Raw genomic sequence first — 24,112 nt, forward strand, 5'->3', positions numbered from 1 at the left:
ACCCTGGTCCCAGAATCTCCCCATGGAAGTCTGTCCACCAAATGGCTGCACTGAATTGTCAGAAGAGCCAGAAACAAACTTGTGTTGGGTTGAGCTCCTGGGTTTGGAATGCTTGTTACAGTGCTTACTGGATGCTGACTAAGACAGGGAGATACAACAAACAGGTGAACAAGCAAGCAGGAGTTCCAGAACATGATGGTGTGATGAGGGACACACACAGGGAGGAAACAGTGGAGGATCTTTGGGGGCACACATTATCCCTTTGTTTTTAACTTCTTCTAAGTTCAACTAATAAACCTTTTGCCCCTCAGTGGTCCGGGTCTGAAATTTTCTTGCTTTGGACATGTAACTTCCACCTCAAGCTTCTCAAAACCCTATCTCGTGTGATATGTATATCACTCATATCACTCCCCCACCTTCTGGATTTTATTTCAAGGACCTGCTGGCCAGGTTTATCTTTCATTTGGCCCTGCTGGGTTGGAAACCTGTCCCTTCATGCTATGCACCCCCAGTGAACTTTGTCTTTCCCACCCATATCCTCGCCTTCTGGGGTAAAGATCCGAGCCTGGGTATGTTCCCAGCCAGCTATGTCTCCAGCCCACTGACCTCCCCCCCCAGCTTTGTTTAGTATTCAGGTGAAAGTATCTTTGCACCTTTAATGACTTTATAGAGGCAGGATACAGACCATGAGAGAGGAAACACTCAATTTACCAGTTGGTTTGCAAGATTTATGTAGTCTAAATCTGTTTTATTTGTATCTGATTATTCTAAAATTAAATCAAAGTAAACTCGAATACATAAGTAATATGTTTACTGTTCCATTTACTCAATGCTGCTAGCAGACTACCCCAAAACTTAGTAGCTGAAAACAGAACACCACTTATTTTCCTCACGAATCTGCAGTTTGGGCAGGATTCACAGGACAGTTTGTCTCTGCTCCACTGGGTATCAACTGGGGCGGCTCTGAGCTGGGGCTATGGTCATCTGAAGGCTCGCTCACGGGTCTGATACCTGGGTGAGGAAGACTCAAATTTCAGGCATTGTTCTCTATCTCTAGGAGGTCTCTCTGGCATGACTTTTCTGGGTAGCTGGACTTCTTACGTGTTGACTCAGGGCTCTCAGCCAGGGGAGCTAGGTAGAAGCTGGATTGCCTCTTCTGACCTGGCCTATGAGAGGATGAGCATCACTTCATTAGAAGCCAGTAACCAAGGCTGACCCCTAATCAAAGAGGACGAATTAGACTCCCCATACTCCTTTTAAAAAGTACATTATTAATTTAAAAAATTGTGTTAAAACATATATAACAAAATTTGGCATATTAACCATTTTAAATGAACAACTTAGTGACATTAATCATATTCACAATGTTGTGCAACCATCACCAAAACTTTTAAAAAAGATTTATTTATTTATTTATTTATTTATTTATTTATTTATTTGAGAGAGGGAGAGGGAGAGGGAGAGAGCACGAGCAGGTGGAGGAGCAGAGAGAGAGAATCTCAAGCAGACTCCCTGCTGAGGGCAAAGCCCAATGTGGGGCTCGATCCCAAAATCGATGAGATCATGACCTGAGCTGAAACCTGATGCTTAACCACTGAGCCACCCAGGTGCCCCAGCAAAACTTTCTCCTAATGTTTAAGTATAATGCTCTCAAGGTTCCTCCATGCTGCAGGATGTAGCAGAACTTTCTTCCTTTTTACAGCTTCAGACTATTCCCTCATCTGTGTACGTTGTTTTGTTTATCGATTCATCCATTCATGGACACTCGGGTTGAATCCGTTTTTTGGCTCTTGTGAATAATGCTGCTGTGAACACAGCAGGTATACAAATATCTGTTTGCATCCCTGATTTCAGTTCCTTTGGGAATATGCTCAGGGTAGAATTGCTGGATCATATGGTAATTCTATGTTTAATCTTTTGGAGGAATGGCCATCCGTTCCCACAGCAGCTGCACCATATTTTACATTCCCACCAACAGTTCACAAGTGTTTCATTTTCTCTACACCCTCTCCACACTTGTTATTTTTCTTTCTTTCTTTTAAAAGAATAGTAGTCCTCCAAGTGGGTGTGAGGTGGTAGCTCACTGTGGTTTTGATCTCCTTTTCCCTAATGGTTAGTGATGCTGTACATCTTCTCACCTGCTTATTGGCCACTTGTACATCCTCTTTGGAGAAATATCTTCTCAAGTTCTTTGCCCCGTTTTTAATCAGGTTATTTTCTGTTGTTGATGGATCCTCATTCTTTTTTTACAGCCATGTAGTGTTTCAAAGACTTGCTTTCCGGTGTTTTATTAACCCGTCCTCTACTGATGGATATTCAGGTTGTTTCCAGTCACATGCTCTTCAAAAAAATGCTACAGTGATTTTTCTTGTACATATGTTATGCTCACGTGCTGAGTATTTTGGAGGATAATTTCCCAGCAGTAGGACTGGTGAATTAGAGAGAAGGTGCATTTATCATTTAGGTGGATACTCTCCAGTTGCCCTTGAGAGAGGATGTACTGATTTATATTCCCTGTAACCCATGTAGGAGAACAAGGCGCAGCTTTAAAACTAACACATATGTTTTCGGAATTGTGCCAAAGATTTCTTCTTCCTTGGGGATGCTAATCTGACATTTCCTAATACCGATTAAAACATTGGCCCAAGGCTCCACTCTGTTAAGGGATTTGCAACTTAATTGCATTTGTTCATAAAATGGAATTAATATCAAATAACTCGCCATCAACAGGACTAATTTTTGACCCTGGGCTATGACAAATCTATTTGCATTTTATGTTTTACAGATCCGTTCAAAGTTTAAAAAAAAAGCCACTATCTGAATAGCATTAAACTGATATAAAAAATCAGACTCAAACCTCAATGCGTATGCCAATCTTTGCAAATAATACAGAATTTATTTCTATCAATTCTTTCCCAGAGGTATAGCCATGAAAATTCACAACTAGAAGTTCTCTTCTCTTATTAATAGTATCTAACAAGATAACAATTCACATCAGATATTAACTCAACCTGCACTTTCTAGACTACATGTAGATTTAGAAGCAAACAGAACCTCTTTACAAAGCCCACACCAAACCACTTGCTCCTTCAACTTCTACTCAAGAAAGTAACTGAAAATTGTTAGGAGCAAACCAGGATCCAATTAAAACAGATAAACAGATTATAACTACATTAACCACTTTATGTCAATACATGTTCATAAGTAACTAGTCACAGTTTTCAATAAGGGAAAATTGTTTGAAGGGGAGAAAATTCCAATAAATGAAGAACTAACTTGTAAATAAACTCAGGACAGAAAATCCTATATGTTCTGAGCAGCAATTAATGTAATACTTATATTAACTGATAGTAAAGACATGTGGTAAATAAAACATGATATGCAGCATGGATAAATGGGAAATATTTAACCAATATGTTAAAATCAGAGTAAATGCACATCAACTTTATACCTTGTGTTAGTTTACGTAAATATAAGCTCACTTCTCTTTCCCTGCGTATCTTCAGGTTCATTAATTTCAGCTATTCACCCAGCGTGGGGATCCCAGGGCACCAAGCATGGCTTGCTTCCTCCGATGATGGCAGTTTCACAGGCTGGTCTTTATTCAGTGCCCAAATTGAGTGTCAAGGACACAGGGGCTTCCTCCTCAGCCACCTGACAGTCAGAGACACATACCTGCCCAGAGATGTTTTTTAAAGCTCCCCAGGTGATTCCAACATACAGCCACGTTTGGGACCTACTGCTGTCTAAAGACCATCCACAGTCTGCCTGATCATCTCTTTACTCCCTCATTTAGTACACTAGCATTTATCACACACCTTCTTTGCTAGGTCCTGAGGATACCCACGTGTTATTTACCCTCTGTTTTTCCTTACATTGACTCTTTTGTACCTAAAGACATTTATTTTATTTATTTTTTTAAAAGATTTATTTATTTGAGAGAAAGAGAGAAGCAGAGGGAGAGGGAGAGAGAATCCCAAGTAACTCCATGCAGAGTGTGGAGCCCGACGTGGGGCTCAATCTCACAACACCGAGATCACAACCTGAGCTGAAACCAAGTGTTGGATGTTTAACCGACTGTGCCACCCAGGCGCCTCAAGACATTTATTTTAAAAAGACATTTTATATGATCAATTGGATGGGCCAGATATATTTTAAGTAACACACATAAAAATAAGTATATCAGGGGCATCTGGGTGGTGCAGTCGGTTAAGCATCCGACTCCTGGTTTCAGCTCAGGTCATGATGTCAGGGTGGTGGGATCAAGCCCTGGGTCGGGCTCTGCACTCAGTGCAGAGTCTGGTTGAGATTCTCTCTCCCTCTCCCTCTGTCCCTCCCACTCATAATCTCTCTCTAAAATAAATAAATCTTAAAAAATGAGTATATCATTTTTAAACAAGTTAATATTATCTAAAAAGAAACTTATGTATTGTTAGTGATATTCACACCACCTTTTAGGAGATCATGAATTCATTTATTCATTATTCAGACATTCACTCATTCTTTTTTTAAAAATTTTTTATTGTTATGTTAATCACCATATATTACATCATTAGTTTTTGGTGCAGTGTTCCATGATTCATTGTTTGTTCATAACACCCAGTGCTCCATGCAGAACGTGCCCTCCTCAATACCCATCACCAGGCTAACCCATCCCCCTACCCCCCTCCCCTCTGGAACCCTCAGTTTGTTTTTCAGAGTCCATCATCTCTCATGGTTCGTCTCCCCCTCTGACATACTCCCCTTTTCTTCCTCTCCTGTTATCTTCTTCTTTTTCTTTTTTCTTAAAATATGTTGCGTTATTTGTTTCAGAAGTACAGATCTGTGATTCAACAGTCTTGCACAATTCACAGTGCTCACCGTAGCACACACCCTCCCCAATGTCTATCACGCAGCCACCCCATCCCTCCCACCCCCCACCACTCCAGCAACTCTCAGTTTGTTTCCTGAGATTAAGAATTCCTCATATCAGTGAGGTCATGTGATACATGTCTTTCTCTGATTGACTTATTTCACTCAGCATAACACCCTCCAGTTCCATCCACGTCGTTGCAAATGACAAGATCTCATTCCTTTTGATGGCTGCATAATATTCCATTGTGTATATATACCACATCTTCTTTATCCATTCATCTGTCGATGGGCATCTTGGCTTTTTCCACCGTTTGGCTATTGTGGACATTGCTGCTATAAACATTGGGGTACACGTACCCCTTCGGGTCCCTACATTTGTATCTTTGTGGTAAATACCCAGTAGTGCAATTGCTGGATCGAACGGTAGCTCTAATTTCAACTGTTTGAGGAACCTCCATACTGTTTTCCAGAGTGGTTGCACCAGCTTGCATTCCCACCAACAGTGTAGGAGGGTTCCCCTTTCTCCACATCCCCGCCAACATCTGTCGTTCCCTGACTTGTTAATTTTAGCCATTCTGACGGGTGTGAGGTGGTATCTCATTGAGGTTTTGATTTGGATTTCCCTGATGCCGAGCGATGTTGAGCACTTTTTCATGTGCCTGTTGGCCATTTGGATGTCTTCTTTGGAGAAACAGACATTCACTCATTCTTTTATTCATCTGTCCCACATTTCCTGAGCTCCTCTGATGGACCCTTTGCGATACTGGGCATCCTTCCTGCCCTCTTGCTTGACTATGCCTGGTGTCCACCCGCCACCCAGGAGCCTCCATGCTCCCAGGAACGAAGCCATTCTCAACGTCTTCAGGCCTCAGGACTTTGTGCTTCTTCCACAGATGCCCACTCTTCCCTTAGCCAAGACAGGCAGTCCTGGAGGTGTGTGTGGAGTGGGGCTAGCTACACCCCTGGGTGGGATCCCAGTGGGCAGGGCAGACTATCACCACCAGGGGGCACTCCTGCAGCACTGCTGGCTTCTTGCCAGGGCAGGCTCAGGGCAAGGTGGGTCCGACAGGAAGGTGAGGATGCCTGGGGAGCTGCTGTGGGGGACCAGGCCAGGCTTGGGAAGAGCCTCATCAGAGAAGGAACATGAAAATGGACCCGCTGCACTCGGATTCTGAGAAAACCTCCCCTCAGTACGCAGCATATCTACCAGGCTCAGCAGAACATGACCAACTGGTGACAGCAGGCATCAGTGAAATGATTCTGCCATTTGGTGAAGGGCAAGGTCGCCCCACATGCAGATCCAAGTGCACCATGAGCACCAGGCAGCATGCCTGTGTTCCTCAGTCTTTTGCTGATTATTTTCAGGGAGAGGAGAGGAGCAGAAAACAGGATGGAAGGCCATTGCGGACCTCACCTGGGGGCGGGGGCCACCCTCGTCCCCAACTTCAGTCAGGAGCACTGGTCCTGTGGACTGGACCCTCTGAAACAGTTCTTCCCCAGTCCCCTGGGCCACAGTTTTCCCTTCTATAGAATGGGACCGAAATCATTTCCAACCCGTCTGCCTCTCTTGAGTGCATTGAGGAGAAAGCCTCCGCAAACAGCAGAGAGCAGGTTGAAACAAAAACAAGAGAAGCTAAAATGGAACTTGGCTCCCCCCTCCTGCCCCTCCCTGTTATGGAATTTGTGCAAATCTGTCATCTGTGTGAGTGAGTCTGTGCTTCACCAAGCCTTGCTGGAGCTGGTAATTAGGTGCGGTGGTGGCTCCTGCCTTGCCCTCTGATGACTTTTCTCTAATTGCTCTAATCTCTGTTTTCATGTGCTCACTGGAAAATGAGAAGAGCCTCCAGCGGCTCCCCAAGGAGGGGAAGTGAGGGGTGCGCCCTCGGCAAGGGGAGGGGAAGGCTGCCGTCCTGCCCCTCGGTGCGTAGCCCTGTGCTGCGGGCTGTGGGGACAATGGCAGACACGGTTCCCTGTTCCTGGGTTCTTAGAGTTCCAGGGCTAGGAGGGACGTTAATGGGGGAAGTACGGGAGGGTGACAAGTTTCCTGGGTGGCCCGGAGTGCTGGGAAGGGGAATGGGGGGGGCGGAGAAGAGGACCTGATTGGGCTTGGCTCCTGGGAAGACTTGGGGGCTCCTGTGGACGAGGGGAGCTGAGAGCCTCGGGGGGAGGGGGGAGTGCCGGGGGGGGGGGAGGAGGGGGGGGCTCTGGGTGGGGGCAGAGAGACCCTGGTGGTGGGGAAGGACCTGGTGTGAGTGTCCTCTGTGCAGCTCCCTTGTTTCTGGGAGCACAGGGCTATAGCTTTCTCCAAGACAGGACGATTCCATGTGGCTTTGCTGGATTTGTCATACCTTTGGGAGGACAGTTCAGTGTGTGTCCGTGTTTAGTATGTTGCCTCCGACTGTGTGTCTGTGCATGTGCTGGGGGGGGAAGGGAGGGAGAGAGGGAGGGTGGTTGTGTGTACCACAGGTAACTGCGGGCTCTGATGAATTCAGCTTCCAGCCCTGAAGAGTCTCCTTGCGGAGCCTCTGGGAACCCCACCCTGGGACAGAGGTGGCTGGTGCAGCTGGGGGCGGGGCGGGCTAGCCTACATAGCCGCTTAAGCCCTGACTGCTGGGATAAAGCGATTATTGGTGTGTGGTGCGTGCGTGTGTGTGTGTGCGTGTGTGTGTGTGTGTGTGTGTGTGTGTGTAGGTGGGTGAGACTGAGCTCACAGCCTTTAGCGGCTGTAGGTTTCTCAACTGCCCTGAGAAGATCCAAAAATTTGCCTGTGGCTTTTCCCTCCCTTTCCCTGCTCAGATTCACTCCCCGCTGCTGACCTGGATATGTGCATTTACTCCCATTTACTCCAAGATGCTATGCTCCTAAATTGCTTCTCCTCCTAGGGCCTCTCCAGCTCTAATGGTGGGATTTCAGTCAGTGTTGGAGGGGAGATAGTTTGGGATGTAGGGAGCTCCCCGGCATTGCCTTCCTGGCGCTGCCATGGACAAATTGAGATTTCTGACCTTGTGTTTGACAACTGATTCACCTGTAATCACACTTATTTTTCCTTGCATAAACTGAAGCAAGAGGAAAAGCGTTGGGTTGCACCTCCTGTGCCAGGAGGCTCTTCATAGGGTTAATTCTAATAAGAGCAGTCAGTGTGAAGTCAGGGGATGAAATGTTCCAGAACTGGTGAGTAAATTCAGTTTCCTGTAACACACATGCCTAAAGAAAGAAAGTTCTCAGCACGAACATGACGACTGTGGCTGACAATCAACAGCCCCTCCTGTGTGCGTACCAGGCACCACTGCAAGTTCTTCCCAGGTCAGCCTCTGGAATCCTCACCCGATGGTGCCCATTTTACAGATGAAGAAACTAAGGCACAAGGAGGGCCACAGTTCATGGAGCAGGGATTTGAACCCTGGCTGTCTGGTGCCCTTGCTGAGTCCCCAGCCACTGTGCCATGCATTGTAGGACAGCAGTGTAGGGTGGTCAGAGCATGGCTGAACGGTGCCCCTTCTTTTTTTTTTAAAGATTTTATTTATTTATCTGAAAGAGAGAGAGAGAGAGAGCACAAGAAGGGGGAGCAGCAGAGGAAGAAGCAGGCTCCCCACTGAGCAGGGAGTTGGATGCAGGGCTCGATCCCAGGACCCTGGGATCATGATCCGAGCGGAAGGCAGATGCATGACCGATGGAGCCACCCAGGCGCCCCAACAGTGCCCTTCTTGCAGGAGAACCACAAACCTTAGTTTCACTAGGGAACATCTTGCCAACTACCCCATTTCATGTGGCAAAGACGGAGGAGAACAAGCTCAGAGGAGAGTTTTACTGTACCTGGCTGGTGTTCTGTTAGTTTGTTTGCTCTTTGTGATTTGTAAATATTCTGGCTTCTGCTTTATCTCTACAACAGGCTTGCTGTCCAGGTCAGCGCTCCACCGGCTCGACAGCACTTGTGTGATGAGCTCTAGCTGCAGTGATCCGCACAGAGTGCCCCGGACGCCGGCTGCAGGGCCTGCTCCAGGTCAGGCCAAGGCTGATCCACAGTGTCTGGGAGCTGGGATTTGACCACTGGTCTTTGGGGCATCATGGCTATCTGAGAGGGGTGCAGGGTGTCTGGGGGTGTGAGAGGTTGGGTTGCACAAAAATTGCAACCTCAGGAGGCTTTTGTGTATCAGGTCAGGATTGCTTCCCACTGCGGATAACAGAGACTGGAAGTAATGGTGGCTTGAACCAGATTGAAGCTTATTTCTCTTTCACACAAAGGATGTCAGGAGGTAGGAGAGTCCAGGGCTGGTGGTGGGGGGCGGGGCTCAACAGGGTCATCAGGGACCCAGGCTCCTTTTTTCTCTTAATCCCACCAACTTTAGCATGTGGCTTCCATCCTCAAAGTTACCTCATGTTCCAATGTGGCTGCTGGATCTCCATCATCACATCTGCTTCCTGGGGTGGTGGGTATAGACCGGCTGAGTGTTTCCCTCTGTCCCAACCTAACAATTTATGCTTGCCCTCATTTGCCTTGCCTCACTGCAGGGGAGGCTGGGAAATGGATTCTTTCAGCTGGGCACATTGCCATATGAGTTTTTTACTAAGGAAAATGGAAGACAGGACATAATAAGGGTACTCTGCAGTCTCTTTCCCAGAGTACTGTAGCATCCTATGCACCCTGAAGTGAAGGCTGTTGCTTTTGCAGGTGCTGGGACTGTTTCGGACCAAACAGCTGGAGAGGGTTAGGGGAAGGAGCCCTAGCAGCAAGTGCCAGCACCCAGGCCCTGCAAGGGCTTGCTAGTTTGGGGTTTTATCTCCCCTTAGTGTCCTGTAGTAGTTCCAACCTTGCGGGAGGGGCTCTGTTGGACAACCACGGTGGGGTTGCGGGGCGGGGAGAGGAGAAGGCTGCCAAGTAGGGGACTCTGTGCCTTGCAGGTATGTTCTGGAAGGAACCGTGATGACAGTGGTGATGGTATAGCTTGGCACTGGGTTGGAGGTCTGGGTGGTCCACCCAGGAGGGCAGGATAGGGGTAGCTTGGAGTCTTGAGGATGTGGGTGGCCAGCAGATGGTAGCCTGTCTAGGAAGACCTCTTGACGCTCCGGTAGGGCCAGCCCCAGGTGGCCTAAAGTTCCACCGAAAAAGTTTATGTACACACCCCCCTCATTCTGCCAGGCCCTGAGAGGGGGTCACAAGGGTTGTGACAATCCAAGGGAACATTTCATTGCCAAAGGCATCTTTGCCTCCATGTCAAACTGATCCTCTCCACAGACTGGTGAGGTTGGGGGAGATTCTTTCATTTTTACAGATAGGGAAACTGAGGCTGAGAGTGGGTAAAAGATGGGCTCAAAGTCACACTGTGGCAGAGCTGGGTTGGGCCCTGGGTCCTTTGAGTCCCAAAGGGGAGGGGGGATGGTCTGAGTAAATGTTCTGAATGTAGTGTCTTTTCATTTCTTTTTTACTTTAACTTAAAAAAAAAATTGAGGTATAATTTACACACAGGAAAGGAAAGTGTAGATTTTAAGTGTACAGTTCAATGAATTTTACCTGTTTGTCAAACATTCCCAGCACCCCAGAAGGCTCCTTATGTCCCTTCCTAGTCACCAGCCTCTCCTCTCCTAAAGGGCAACCACGATCCTGACCTCTATCACTAGAGATTGGTTTTGCCTGTTCTTACACTTCATACAAACAGAGCCATGCAGTGTGTTCTTTTTCTTTTGGCTTCTTGGACTTAGCATAATGCCTGTAAGAGTCATCTGGGTTGTGGCATGTATGTCTGTAGTTGAGTCTTTTTTATTGCTGAGTAGTATTCCACTGTGGGCTATGCCACCATTTGTCTAATCATTTGTCTGTTGATGGACATTTGGGTTGTTTCCTGTTTGGAGCTGTAATGAGTAAAGCTGCAGTGAGCATTCATGTTCACATCTTTGTGTAGACATATGCTTTCACTTCTTTGGGGCAAATACCTAGTTGTGGAATGGCTGGGTCAGAGAATAGATATATGTTTAACTTTGTAAGAAACTGTCGAACAGGTTGAACCATTACCACTCCCATGTGTATCCTTCCTATATTTGATATTTTCAGTCTTCTCAATTGTGGCCATTCCTGTGGGTGTGAATGAGAACTTGTTGTGGTTTTAATCTGCATATCTCTGATGGTTGATAATGTTGACTGTCTTTTCATGTGCATATTGGTTATTTTGATATTTTCTTTCATGAAACGCCAGTTTGTATCTTTTGCCTGTTTAAAAAAAAAGTGGGGTTCTTTCCTTATTAATTTGCGGTTCTTTATATATGCTGGTAGTAGTCCTTTGTCAGATACATGTATTGAGATATCGTCTCTGCATCTGTGAATTGGCTTTTCTTCCTTTTAATGGTGTCTTTTGATGAATATAACTCTTAATTGTAATGAAGCACAGTGTATCATTTTTCTTTTATGTTGTTTTGTGTTGCATTTAAGAAAGCTTTGCCTCCCCAAGTGGAGTCATTTTAACACATTACTCCACGTGGCCTCATGCCATCTGTCTGCTCTCTCTGCTGCCTCATCTCCTATTAGAAGCGCCTCTCAGAAGCAGGGGGTGAGGAAAGCAGAGATGGGATGAAAGATCTCTGATAAAATGCGGGGTTAAAAGCCTGGATTACTCGCCTCCCCAGGACATGAGATTTGTGTCCCTCACCCCCTTCCTTCCCCTGTCCGGATTTGGGTTTAGGCTGTGCTGCAAGATTAAAACCAAAGAGATTAAAAGATTACCTCTGGCAGGGAAGGCAAATTCTTCCTCTTTGCTCCCTGAGTCAGTGGGGAAGGTCGGAGAGGAGGTAGGGTGCTAGTGACAGAACCACTCCACCTCTAGGGAGTGGTTTCTTCTTCCTCCTCCTCTGGGGAGGCCTGGCTCGGGCCACCCCCACCAGGTGTGGCCTTGGGCACACACGCACCTCTCTGGGTCTCAGTTCCCAAGTTGAAGAGCAGGTGTGGGAGCTGAGCTGGATAGGGAGCACCAACGTGAGCTTTAGTGGGTTCTCAAAGCCTGGTGATGTGTTAGAAATGCAAACTTCAGGCCCCTCCCAGACCTGCTGAGGAAGAAACTCTGGGGAGTGGGGAGGAGGGGCAGCAACCTGGGTTTTAAAAGCCCTCCAGGGCATTCTGATGCGCACACTAAGGCCTGGGTACCGGCACCTTTAATTATGGTAACAATGGCTAATTTTTAGAGCATCTAAATGTGCTCATCAGTGACTCTTCTAAAGAGTATGTACCCACTCATCATGTGATAGAGGTGCTATTACTCACTCCACTTTACCCCAGAGGGAACTGAGACAGAGAGGTGAAGCAGCTTGCCCAGGGCCACACAGCTACTAAGCGGCTGAGCCTGGATTTAGACTTGGGGAGCCTGGCTCCAGGCGCTGAGCTGCCAACCACTGTTCATATGGTTTTGAATTCCCAGCGCTGTGCATCCTGGACCTGCACCGAAGTCCACAGTCTTTATCAGCTGCTCCAAGGAGTGGTTGCTCCAAAGGGCTGACTGCCCTGGGGATCCCTGGCTCTCAAGGTTCTTTCCCTGCCTCTCCCCAGGGTCCGCTGAGTCTGCTTTGACCCCGCAGGGCAGCTTCCCACTTCCTCTTCCTGCTTCCTGGGGAGCTGGCGGCTGGGAAACCCCTGGGCTGAGGTTGGGGGAAGCGGATGTTGTGAGCTGACCCCAGCTGCACTGTCAACCAGACCCAGAGACAGAGGCCTACAGCACGCTGGGTGAAACTCGCTCATGTCTTGGGTCATTTCCTCGTTCAGTATTTAGTGATCCCAACCAGAGAGAAGTCAGAGCCTGCAGAAAGCCAGAGGCAGATAGAAGGGGCCGAGGGGAAGAGGAAACCTGTCCATTCATTTTATGATTCTTCCTACAAGTCCCCTCCTGCACTAGGGATGGTCGAAAATACCAACCCTGATGCTGGAAAGTGATCAAGGAACAGCCAAGGCCCAGATGCAGAGGCTGATTTATGGGGGCTGTGCTGGGGAGCTGGAGTGAGCGTGCCGGGTGGGAGAGGGCAATCCATCACTGCTTCCTAGGGGAGCAGAAAGTCCCCCCGCCTGCCTGGCCCCTATGGGGGGGTGAGCCTGCCTTGCCCTCCACCATGTCACCAAGGCCCCTGCTCTCAGGGGGAGGTGGCATTGCCTAGGAGCTTGGGGGGCCCTAGCACTCCCCCCACTTTTCTGCCCCAGTTTTCTTGGGTCTAGAGCCCCTTCGAACCTTTGGGTGGGGGCAAGGGCAGTTGGGGGGGGAGGAAGGACCCCCCCCAGATAGAACGCTGGTCAAGTCCCTTCTCTGTGACTCAGCTTTCTCCTCTGTAAATGAGGGCCTCAGCCCAGCCGGGCCAGCCGCACAGGGTGGTCGTGGCGGTGAAGGGGTATGGCCGGGAGCTGCCAAGCTCTGTCCCACCTGAGACAAGCGGGAGGTCGGAGCGAGGAACTTGCCTCCGACGGCTGTGCTCCCAGGCGTGTGCTGGGCTCTGCGTGGGGAGATGTGTGTCGGGCACACAGGGGCGGCTGCAGCCCAGGGCCCGTGCAGGCAGGCGTGTCCACCTGTGCAGCTACATGATGGATCCAAAGCTGCGGGTACATGCGTGGTGCATGCGTGTGTGTGCACACGTGCATGTGCAGGCATGCGCGTGTGCAACCACACCGACGGCCCGAGCTGCCTGTGATCCCTTTACTCCTGCCAGCTGGGGAGGACCCCTCTGGGGTGGTGGTGGGGGCGTGGCTGGGTGCTTATGCCCAGGCCCCATCCAGCTGGTTATTTATTGATTAATTCTGCTGCCAGCTGATGGATGCCAAGCCGGTGCCAGGCGCAGGCCCTGGGCTGATTTACATAATTAAAAACCATCAGTAACAGAGCCAGGCCTCACCCGCCAACTGCTTCCTCTGGCATGACAACAAGCTGAGCCTCCCTCCTCCACCCCCACCCTTGCCTCTGCACCCCAGGTCTTCCTCGCCTCCCTGACCCCCTCCCTCTCCCGGCCCGCCCCGGGTCAGCCTACCGGCCTGGGCCACTCCATATCAGCCCCTGCCCAGTCTGGGATGGAGAGGTTGTAGTGTTCTGGGATTCTCGAGTCACTGACTCCAAGATTCTATTAGTCCATGGTTGTAAGGTTCTTTGATGGAGAGTCTCAGATTATAAGATTCAACTGTGATCCTCCAAGTATGTGATTTTTCAAGAGTCTATTACTCTATGTGACAAAGGGGAAAAATGTTTGCTCTCAGCAGTCCTGCCTGCTCTCAAGGAGGTGGGGCTGCTCTCGGGAGAGCCTGGCTTTTCGCAGAGGCCACCATGGTGGGTGAGGTATGTCCATCACTGCTTTACAGAAGGAAGGAGCCATTTGTCACAGCCGAAGGCTCGGGGCAGGGGCGGGTGCTGGGGAGTCTGGGCAGAAGGAAGGAGGACCCAAGGACGCCTCGGGGAGGGGCAGGGAGATATCCCTGGTGGAGGCCTCCCCTCTAAGAGGGACTTCAGAAAATTCTGGATTCTGCGGAGCACGTGATGTCAACCCCCTTGCTGGTATTGCTTCCAGTGTCTTCAGAAAAGGCTCTCGCATCTAGAGAGGCAGTTTGGGGTGACCAACATGGGCTCCTCCACATCCCAGCTGTGTGATCTTGGGAAGCTACTCAGCCTCTCTGAGCTACAGTTACCTTCTCACCTGTGAAATGGGGCTTGTTGTAAGGATGAAGTGTTAATCTGCGCGGTGTGCTTAGTAGTCAGCCAGCATACGGTGAACCCCTCATGAATGGTGGCTGTTATTGTGTGGGAGTCGGTGTTTTGGGGAGACCTTCAGTGGGCTCGTTAGACTTGGTGAAAGCAGAGACTCGCTGGGGTCTCTACACAGGAGGGTTAGGTCTGCTTGTTTCCGTAGGCTGGCTCCCAGTGAGGCAGGTGCTCAGAGGATGTTTGTGGAATGAATGATTTTCTCTTTTCTTAGCCCTTCCCGAACATGGCGCTGGCCTCAACCAGCCCTCAGCCGCTTCCCCTCCAGCTGCCCTTCCTCCAAAGCTGTTTGGGGAAGACACAGCTGACTGACCCCACACCCAACACCGCGGCCTGAAGGTGCACCCACAGACCTTATCCCACAGTGCCCCACATCTTAGTCTGAGCATGACAGGACCTCAGCATCTCAGTTTTCTGATCCAGAACTGCAGAACTGAAGACCCACAGAGCAGTCTTGCACCCACCCATGACATCTTGGGCTACATCATGGCACAGGTGAACCACCAGTCTTAGGTAATTAAGAAACGATTTGTCATAATTAAAAAAAATCTAAATAAAATATGTTTAAAATTAATGGTAGAATGTAGGATGGTACAGCCGTTGTGGAAAACAGTTTGGCAGTTCCTCCAGAAGAGAAATATTGAAGGGGACCTGCGTGGCTCAATCTATGAAGCATCTGACTCTTGGTTTCTGCTCAGGTTGGGATCTCACTCACTGGTCTTGGGATCGAGCCCCGCCTGGGGCTCCAACCTGGGCAGGGAGTCTGCTTGAGGATTCTTTCCCTCTGCCCCTCCCTGCTACTCACAGATGGTCTCTAAAATGAATGAATAAATCTTTTTTTAAAAGATTTTATTTATTTATTTGAGAGAGAGAGAATGAGAGATAGAGAGCACGAGAGGGAAGAGGGTCAGAGGGAGAAACAGACTCCCCGCTGAGCAGGGAGCCCGATGTGGGACTCGATCCCGGGACTCCAGGATCATGACCTGAGCCGAAGGCAGTCGCTTAACCAACTGAGCCACCCAGGCGCCCCATGAATGAATAAATCTTAAAAAAAAAAAAAAAAGATTCTCTCTCTCCCTCTTTCTGCCCCTCCCCCTTGTGCTCAAAAGCTCTCTCTCTTAAAAAAAAAAAAAAAGTAAGCATAGAATTACCATGGGATCTTAGCAATTCCACTCCTGGGTATAAACTCAAAAGATTTTGAAAGAACTCTGAAAGCGGAGCCTCAAACACACCCCAAAATTCACAGCTGCATTATTCACAAGAGCCCAAAGGTGGAAGGAGCCCAAATGTCCATCAACTGATGAATGGATAAACCAAATACAGAACATATATAAACATATGAAAAGTGTAAAACAAACATATACAATGGCAGATTATTCAACCTTAAAGAAAGGAATAAAGTTCTGATCCATGTTACCACACGGATGAACCTTGAAGGCGTAATGCCAAGTGAAAGAAGCCAGACACAAAATGGCAAATTCTGGAGGATTCCATTTTAGGTGAGGCACCTGGAATAGTCAAATCCATAGAGACAGAAAATGGAATGACCGTTAACCGGGGGCTGGGGACAGAGGAATGAGGCGTTAGTGTTAAATGGGCACAGGGGTTCAGTTGGGGAGGGTGAGCAAGTCCTTGAGATGGACGGGGGTGCTGGTCGCATAAGGATATGAATGTGCTTGATGCCACTGAATCATACACTTAAAAATGGTTAAATTTCGTTATGTTTATTTTGCTACAATTAAAAAGTGACTTTCTTGCACTGGAAGAGGTCATTATGTTTGTCATCCCCCGTCTTTTCTATTTTTTATTTTGACTTTCCAGGCCCCCATGTTCCGGGCACATAGTAGGCCCTCCAACATGACTTGCCAAGTGTGTGAAAGAGCCGGGCCTCCCCATCTAGCCCGATGACAAGCTAGCTCATCCAGCAGCTCACGGCTCCCAACCAGGCAGCTGCTTCTCTTGATTTCACCAGAGCAGACAACCCATCGCTCAGCCACAGGTTGGTGGGGACGGGGACAGGTGCCTGATGGTGGTCAGGTGGTCCTGGGCTTTGAGGATTGGACACAGCCCCTGAGCTGATGAAGAAGCGATTTCACACAGAGGCCTCTTTATGGTGCCGTCAGAAGGGAAGATGCCATGCTCGGCACACTCCGGAGCTGGAATGCTGTCAGGCCCAAAGGCCCAGACCCCGCTTTGGTTGCGTTTCACGCCGGGAGACATTTCTTCTTATGCGGCAGCAGCTCTTGGATGTGGCTTTTTTTTTTTTTTAAGATTTTATTTATTTGTCAGAGAGAGAGACAGCACAAGCAGGGGGAGCAGCGGAGGGAGAGGGAGAAGCAGGCCCCCCATTGAGCAGGGAGCCGGACGCGGGGCTCGATCCCAGAACCCTAGGATCATGACCTGATTGGAAGGCAGATGCGTAACCGACTGAGCCACCCAGGCGTCCCTTGGATATGGCTTTTAATTTGCTCATTGCTGCGTCATCGATTTCTCCCCCTGAGCAGTGGAGAGAATTGCCAAGTACTGGGACCGTCAACGGCTGTTGGGGGAACCAAGAAATTTGCCCCCCAGTCAGTCTTTCAAAAACCCTGATATCTTTTTATCAAACGTGAACATTTGATAGAGTCTCATTATTCCAGGTGCAACTGTATAGACAAGTCAGGTTTCTTAAAATCAAAGGAATGGTTTTCATTGGCATTATTGTATCACAGAGAAAGACTGTGAATCTTGGCCCTCATTAAAAAAAAAAACCAACTTGATGTGCACCTTCATTCAGCAGCGAGAGTGGCTCAGGTTGGAAAAGCAGACTTTTGTTCAGCCCATCTCTTTTGACAGCTGGCTAAAAAGACGTCCACTCAGTGGCCTTGGCTTGATTGCACTTATAATATTCTCAATTTCTCTTGGCACTGAATGAAGATCTGGAAACACATTGTTGTCTGCTAGCTGCTCACTGTGAGTAAGCTTTGACCACTGGCATCCCAAGCAAGTGCCTCCATCCACATAGCAGTGCCCTTCCTAGCAGCCCACACGGCAACGGAGAGTCGGTCCTGATCTCTGTGGCCCTTTCCGGTCTACGTCGTGGCTCACAAGTAATCATCAACTTAACCAAAGAACGTCCTCCTCTGCAGCACCAATGTTGAGTGATGGACAGGACCAAATACATCGTGGAGGACATTTCCTTCATATATGTACAGATCAGGCTGCGTCTGTTGGAAAAACTCCAACCACCAATGTTTTAGTAAATAAAGATGCATTCCTGAGACTATAGATCTGCTATAAGAAAAGCTTGAATGACAGAGATTTAAGTAAGATAGACGTTTACTTCTCTCGGATATAACAGTCTGAGCATGATGTGACCAGCGCTGATCGGTTGCAGGTTTTCATTGTATTACCTGCCTCCCTCAACTTGTAGCTGGCTCCACTGTCTGGTTTAAGATGGCCGTTCCCGCTCCTGCCATTGCAGCCACATTCCAGCCTGTGGGAAGGGCACAGAGACAAAGAAGAGGTATGCACTTTTCCTTGAGAGGGCATGAATAGGAAATTGCACTCCTTGTCTCTGCTCTCATTTCATTGGCTAGAATCCAGACATATGGCCACACCCATCTGCATAGTAAGCTGGGAAATGTAGTCTTTATCTGGGCAGCTATGTACTCAGCAAAAAAATTTTTTTTCTTTTCTTTCTTTCTTTTTTTTAGAGAGAGGGCACGTGGGAGTGCACATGTGAGCGGTGAGGGGGCGGGGGTGGGGGAGGGGCAGAGGCAGAGGGAGAGAATCTTAAGCAGGCTCCATGCCCATCGCAGAGCCCAGCATGGGGCTCGATCTCATGATCCTGAGATCGTGACCTGAGCCAAAATCAAGAGTCGGACACTCCACTGACCGAGCCACTCAGGTGCCCCCAGATTTCTATTTCTGCAGAAGAAAAAGAGAGTAGATATTAGGGGACAACTAGAAGTCTCTTCATTCATCCAATGAATGGTGTTGAGCCCCCACAGCAGTGATGGTTGAGCAGTGAACAAGAAAACGAACATCCTGGTTCTCATGGAGTTGACACTCGAATGGGAGGAGAGCACGAGGAGAGGGTTTCAAGGAGGAAGGAGCAGTCTGCTGTGTCCAATGTGGTGGTTTCCCTCACCCGACAAGAAGCCTGGAGGCGGGACAAGATGACTACCACAGCAGGCTCCAGCGTTATGTCAGTGTTCCAGGCGGGGAGAAGGTGGAAGAAAGGCCCACCAGTTGTGTCTGACTTCTTTTAAAAGGAAAAAAAAAAAGCTTTCTTGGAAACCCACCAGCTGCTTTCTGCTTCAATCTCATTGGTCAGAACGAGGTTGCATGCCTACCCCTAGCTGCAAGGGAGGCTGGGAAATCAGGATCAGAATTCTCAGGATGGGCTGAGCGCTGGGCACATTGCCCATCAAATGCAGCCGGGTTCAGCTAAGAGCAGGAAGGAGGCTTGCTGCCACACCGTTCCGTGCGCGTGCCAAGGTCTGAGCTGCCCTGTGCACCAGTGGTTTTGTGCATCTGTACGGGGAGGTACCTGCCAGCGCATCTGTGGGATAACCACCCACCTTCTACATTGTTGGTCGCTGATTTTACGGACCGCCCCCACACTCCCAATAGTGTTATCGGATAAGAGAGAAAATAATTTTGCCAGCCGCTAAACCTGTCCGCTCTGACTTGTCACTCACCGTGTGGCTGGCTCTGTAACTGTCTCAACAATAGAATAGCTTCTACCTGGCTTCTCTACGAGGCAAGCACCTTTGAATAATGCCTCTGGGCTTCTGGTCCCTTCTCCGCCTTTAGGGATGGAAGTCATCAATTTTGTACTGGAAAGCTTTATTTTGTGCTTGTTCTAGAAACACTCCAGTGGTTTCCCAGAGCGATGGCTCGATTGTTTTGTTGGGGGGAAAGATGTGCAAACTTCAGAGGCTCCTCGCTGCCGCCAGACGAGCCGACATGAGAGACCCCACGCTGGTCGTAGGTATGACGTGACTTCAGTTTCAGCTATTTAGGTTGTCCTTTCTATTTTTACTTTTCCTCTTTCCCTGTGCAAAATCCTACCTCTCCAAACCAGCACATTCCACAGGCGCATCAAAATCCTCTTCACAGTGGATGTTTATGCCTTTTTCTGAAATGTAAATTTACATTAATATTCTCATCCCTACTTTAGTGGTTCAACAAGCCATTTTTGTCTTACCAATCCATTTTCGTTATTCAGGGCGATAACCTGACAGCAAATGCATTTAAGGGCTTCCTATGTGCCCGGCACCATTCTGAGTGCTTTATATACGTTGTGACAGTTTGAAAACATGGTCCCAATTTTGGGGGACACTTCTATTAAGAAGTGGCATCTATGTCCCTTCCCCTTTAATCTGTGCTGGCATTAGTGACTCACTTATCACCAGTGGAAAGGAGGGGAAGTGATGACTTGTGATTTCCAAGGCCAGGTACGAAAAGGCCGTGTAGCTTCTGCCTGGTTCTCCCGGGACGCTTGTTCTGGAAAAAGCCTGGCTCCCTGATCCTGCCATGATGGAGGTAAGCACTTTGGTCACCAGCTCCAGCAGAGCTAGCTGCCAACCTAGGGCACACACCAGGCGCCAGTTCTGTGAGTGAGCCATCTTGTACATGCTGCAAGCCCAGCTGGGCCATCAGACGATGGCAGCCCCAGAATGTATCTGACTGCACCCCCACAAGAACCCCAAGCGTGAGGTGCTCCGCTGAGCCCTTCCCGGATTCCTGACCCATAAAACTATGAGCAGAATCAAATGGTTGTGGGCTTTTTTCCCCATCACTAGAATTTTTAAGCCAGAACAGGAACCCAAGACATAGAACTAATTTAGTTCTCGAATTTTCAGATACAGACATTTAACCCCAGAGAGCTTAAGCAAGTTGCACACGTTTTCACGGCAGAGGGAAGAGATGTGTGCCGGCAGGCTGATTCTAATAGTCTGCCACTTGACAACAAGGGGGTGGGGAAGCAAAGTTAACAAACGAGTAGTAACGCACAAAATGCAAAAATGTGTGCCAGGCAGGCTGACAGCACCCTGTTGAGGGAAGGTTGGTCCCTTTGGACCCACCATCCCCGACTGATGTACTTTGGAAAACACATACCACTTTTAAGAACCCAGCGATTTCTACAAAAATCGCCATTAATTTTACATTTCAAATTTGCACAATGTAAGTGGATGAAATTCTTCCACCTGTTATTTTCTCCTCTAAAACTTCCACGCTGCCTGGGGGCGTCAGGGTTTTGAGACCGCATGAGGGAAACCCTGACCCCTCACCTCTTGGCATCTCAGGTGTGGGAGCTGGGAAGCTTCCTGACAAAAAAATATTAAAGCCATAAAATGAAAGGACATCAAATTTAACTTTTGGAAGCACCTTGGCTTTCATCTCCTCCAACCTTCCACCCAGGGCAAGACAAGGACAAGCCACGTGAGAGCAAAGCAGCTGCTCGGTAGGATGGCCCCAGTGGTGCCCGTAGGCGGCTGGGGATGAATGGCCAAGGAACCGTAGAGAAAATATGGCTGTCAGATCGCAGGGTCTGGGTGGTCACCGAGGGCTGGGAACGGGGTCACCTTCATGGGCATGTGACCCGTGCTGTCACCCCTGCCTTGAAGGACCCCACACTTTAATGGCCTGCCTCACTATCTTGAAAGCCTTAATCATTTTTGAAAAAGGGGGCCCGCAAAGTATGTAGCTGGGCCAGGATGGAGAGGTCTGAGAGCTGGCGCAGGAATGAGCATTTCAGGGGAGCAGGGCAGGCAAAGCCTCGGAGCCAGGAAGCCCGGAATCAGCTCGAGAAGTGGTCACTTGCCCAAGACCACTTGTCAGGCAGTGATAGCACAAGAAACTGAACCCAGTCTTGTTGGATTTCACAGCACCTGGTCTGAAACACTTTGCTCTCCTGTCTCCTGGGACAGACCTCTCACCGGAGCTGCCTTCTCGACTATTCCTACAATCTCAGCCTTCTCTTCCAGGGAGCCTTCCTGGATTGCTCTGGCCTAGTCACACTTGCCATTCCCTCCTTCCTTCATACTTCCTACCTAGCTGAGCCATGGTCCTTGTGTCAGCCTGTGTCCTTTCCCTGCCCCTCCTGGCTAGAGTCTACTGTGGCTTCCAGGCTCCCAGGCCAGTCCGGACAGGGCCTCGCACCTGCAAGAAGAATTTTTGGGCTCCGGCTTCTTGCTGGAAACCTCACATGTAGATTCCATGGTGCAGTCTTTCTCACCTTCCCATCCCTAGGGCTGGGCTCCTGCCTCAGTTTTCCCGTCTAAAACGCCAAGGAACTGTGGGATAATGGGAGTCAGACAGGCCTGGTTCATATTTTGTCTTGCTACTCACTCTAAAGCAAGCAGCTCAGCTTCTGCAAGCCTCAGTTTCTCCATGTGTCAAATGGGAGCAAATCCCCACCTTACCCAAGTGCTCAAGGTTGGCATCACCAGTCATGTGGATGTCACCTACCCCCTGATACACAGCAAGGGCAAGGGCATCACAGCTCTGTGCTCTTCTCCCGGTCCTGGGACCCATGATGTGAGAAAACATCAGATAAGCCCCAAGGGACAGGCTACAGAATACGTGACCGGTACCCTTCAAAACTGCCAAGGTCATGAAAAGCAAGAGAAGAAGTAGAACCCGTCGTAGAGCGGAGGAGACGAAGAGGACGGAATGAGTGAATGTGATGTGGTCTCCGGGACGGGATGCCGGAACAGAAAAAAGCCGTTAGTGGACAAACGGGCGAATCTAAGTGGAGTCTGGAGTTTAGTTAATAGCAATGTACCAATGCTAATTTCTTAGTTCTGACAAACATACCGTGGTTATGTAAGACGTCAACATCGCGAGAAGCTGGGCTAAGGGTACACGGCCAAACGCTCCTGCACTACCTTTGCCTTTTTTCTCGAAACCTAAAATTATTCCAAAATAAGATGTTGATTAAAAACCAAACAAAACCTGCACTGCTGTTATTGCTTTTGTCTGCCCAGGGTCCCTCCCCCGGTGACAAGAGTGGGGATACCTGACCCAGGCTGGGCCATTAATTTGCCCTCATCATCCTGGCCACAGTGATTGGTCCAGGGGGGTAAGCATGTGACCCAGGCTGGGCCAATCAGAGCCCTTCCCTAGAATTGTTCAGCTTGGAACGGGAGGAAAAGCTCTCTCAGTCTCCCCGTCAGTCTGGGAGGCTGTCAGCCCGGGGTTGTGGGTACTCCTGGTTCCATTGCAGAGGGACTATGGCCCGAAAGAACTAAGCCAGGGAGAGAGAGACAGAGAGACAGAGAGAGAGAATGAATGCTGATGGCATTCAAGATGGCCTCCTTCTCCTTCCCAGTTTTCCTCAGGCACAGCGTTCCCAGCCTGCCCCGTTCTGGGAGCCAATATATCTTCTTTTGAGTTTAAGTCAATTCAAACTGGGCCTGAGTTGGGTTTCTGTCACTTGCAACCAATGAGCCCTGATTAATACCTTCCTCTCAAGTTGCTGTGAGGATTTGACGGGTTGTATATAACGGCACGAAGGGAGGCCCCCTATACATGGTGAAGGATGTTGGTATCTTCTCCAAGGAGTCTGGGACCTGCCCCGCTTGAACTCCAGCCTGCTTGGCTGTGGCCCTGACACCTGCCTCACTCCGCTCCTGGTTCGCACACAGCCCCCTGACTTCACAGGTCCTCCCACCTCCAGGTCCTGTGTGGGGACTCCTCCTCCTGGTGCTGGGAGCTGAGTGTGCTGCTCATTGGGCTCTGCTCTGGGAAAGGCACCAGAGGGGAGGGAGAGGGAACTGGGCCGCTGGCAGAAACTTTCCTCCGCAGAAGTAGGGGGGAAAGCCCCACATCGGTCTGGCCGGACCCAGTGAAACCAAGAGGTAGCTGGTGTTGGGAACGTGGACGCTTGTCTAGTGCTTGTTCTGAGGATAAAATGATGGAGCTGTGGGGACCTGGTTCCACGGGCTCCAAGCAAGAGGTGCCGGGACGGGGAGAGCAGGAGATTTGAGAGAAGCTTGAGGGAAACCACAGGCAGAACAATCAGAAGGATTTGCGCGCGTGAGCAAGGGCAGAAGTCGCTCTTTTATCTGAGGTCTGGGCTGTGGGCCAGGAAGGGAGAGACACCATCCGGGAAATCCAGGGGATGTAGACAGGGCATGCGGCCACCTTTCCTGGGCACCCGAGCTTGGGCTGGGAAGGACCTTGCAGAGCCTGAGGAGGGACGAAGACAGGGTCCGGGGTTGCCTTCCTGGGTCTCAGTTGCCCCCTGCTGCTCTGGCCATGTCACGCGTCTGTGCCTCGTTCCTTCTGGGTGCGCTGCCTGCCTGCCCCTCTGCACCTGTCAGGCTGGCAGGGAGCTGGGGCATCTCTTCCTGTGCCCGCTCTCCTTCTGCCCAGGGCCCCCACCCTGGCCCCCAGGGCAGAGCTGAATTCACTCACCTTCCCATTCTCCCAGACATTTGCTTTCCTCCTCGGATGACTCTTCGTTCCTTCTTTCCTTCCTTCATTTGTTCCCTCAGGCACGAACTGGATCATTTTATTCCACAAACGTTTTGGGAGTGCTAACTGCATGATGGCTT

The 24,112-nt window shown here is 49.4% G+C and overlaps 1 protein-coding gene across 12 annotated transcripts in view; it reads left to right on the forward strand.

Annotated features, from left to right (window-relative positions):
• The window catches only part of MFNG (MFNG O-fucosylpeptide 3-beta-N-acetylglucosaminyltransferase), a 43,926-nt gene extending 21,413 nt beyond the window's left edge, over positions 1-22,513 (forward strand). Inside the window, exons 9-12 of one of the 12 annotated variants that reach the window (XR_012375332.1) lie at positions 14,776-15,074; positions 16,383-17,866; positions 17,974-18,066; positions 19,415-22,513. The gene's annotated coding sequence lies outside the window, so the exon portion shown is untranslated. Of the gene's footprint in view, positions 1-14,775; positions 15,075-16,382 lie in introns of all 12 variants that reach the window. The other 11 variants (XR_012375333.1, XR_012375330.1, XR_012375328.1 and 8 more) reach the window with 11 other exon arrangements.
• The last annotated feature ends 1,599 nt before the right edge of the window (positions 22,514-24,112 follow it).

Source organism: Callorhinus ursinus, unplaced genomic scaffold (genome assembly GCF_003265705.2).
Source record: "Callorhinus ursinus isolate GAN/ISIS: 27379988/994484 unplaced genomic scaffold, GSC_fseal_2.0 scaffold48, whole genome shotgun sequence".
NCBI lineage: Eukaryota > Metazoa > Chordata > Mammalia > Carnivora > Otariidae > Callorhinus > Callorhinus ursinus.